At 52.9% G+C, this 1,397-nt stretch overlaps 1 protein-coding gene across 1 annotated transcript in view; it reads right to left on the bottom strand.

Moving 5' to 3' along the window:
* The window catches only part of MED13L (mediator complex subunit 13-like), a 238,311-nt gene that overhangs the window by 158,236 nt on the left and 78,678 nt on the right, over positions 1-1,397 (bottom strand). The window lies entirely within an intron of this gene.

Raw genomic sequence — 1,397 nt, forward strand, 5'->3', positions numbered from 1 at the left:
GGGGGGGGAGGGCTAAGACAAATGGGTTAAAGGGACAGAAGAACCTAAGGAAGAATAACCAAGTAGATTTGGTGCTGAAAAATATACATCTGAAGGAAGGAAGGTGCAGGAGGTTAGAGACAAAGAAGGAATGGGACAGAAAAGGCATAGCACTGAGGGCTGAAAGGAACAAAGAGTCCTCTAAGGGTTGCATGGTACTAGAAAAAAGGAAACAGACATGCTTGGCAGTTCTGGAAGGACAGTGTGAAGAAGGAAACTGAACTTCCCACATAAACCAACTAGCCAAATATTTGGTCACAAATGAAAAATAAACATTTCAAAAGCAAGCAGACATTCATCAGCAGACAAGAATACTGAAATGCGAGGCTAGACCACTTTTTGTATTAGGACCACACTTTCAGGAACTAGCACTTCCATTATCTCAATTTCAGCTGCTTTTGTTGCTCCATACTGGGGAGCATGCTGCCATCAGCTAGAGATTATAAAGTCTGCAACTACCTAAGACTATGAATGCATCTCAACTGTCACGCTCGTGGACGCCCGCCGCGGGCTGGCCACCCGTGGCCATCTCGTCTGCTGCGGGTTGTCAGCCATAGGGCCTCGGACTGTGTGGGGCCCCTCCCCTTGGCAGAGCATCAAGGGCCGAGGGAGGGAGAAGCAGCCTCAGAAGATGGGGTGATCAGAGGGTTACTGCACCTCTCTTTCCTGTCCTGGAATTCTGGCCTTCTGCCCAGATCTCCAGTCTATATGGGGCACTGCTTTCTCTCTGTCACTCTCATGCTCCTCTGCCCCAGCCAGCCCAGGCTTCTTCCTCCCCGGCCGTCTCCTCTCTTCCCTTTTTATTACCCCCTCATTCCCCTATCGGCCCCGCCTTTGTAGCCCTGCCCACCTAAAGGTGAGGACACTGAGCCCATTTGTGCCTTCCCCGCCCTCCTGCTGTGTGCCAGGGACTCTGGTCTTCCTCCACCGTCTGCCTCGCCCTGCCGCGGCTCTTCCCGCCCCAGCCTGGCTGCTGTGGGCAGCTGTTCCTCCCGGCCCACTTTTGACCAGCCTCGGAAGCTTTGCCGTGGGCTGGGCCTCACTCTCCCAACAGCCACGCCTCGCCCTTCCATTGCAGCCACGGTGTCTCTGTCGTTGCTCCGGAGGGCTGTCTCATTCGTCACAGTAAGTTGTGGAGTGGGGGGGGCAGACCTGGGGCGGTTGCCTCATTCCTGGGACTCCCTGCTCCCAAGCGCTCCCGGCAGGGGCCGGGACATCAGCAAATAAATTATTTATTTATTTATTTATTTTATTCAATTTATACCCCGCCCTCCCCGCTACGCGGGCTCAGGGCGGCTTACAAGGGCATACGCCAATATAAAACATATTTAAAACCATTTTAAAACCATCACTATACA

The sequence above is a fragment of the Gekko japonicus genome, unplaced genomic scaffold (assembly GCF_001447785.1).
Source record: "Gekko japonicus isolate JY-2015 unplaced genomic scaffold, Gekko_japonicus_V1.1 scaffold85, whole genome shotgun sequence".
Taxonomy (NCBI): domain Eukaryota; kingdom Metazoa; phylum Chordata; class Lepidosauria; order Squamata; family Gekkonidae; genus Gekko; species Gekko japonicus.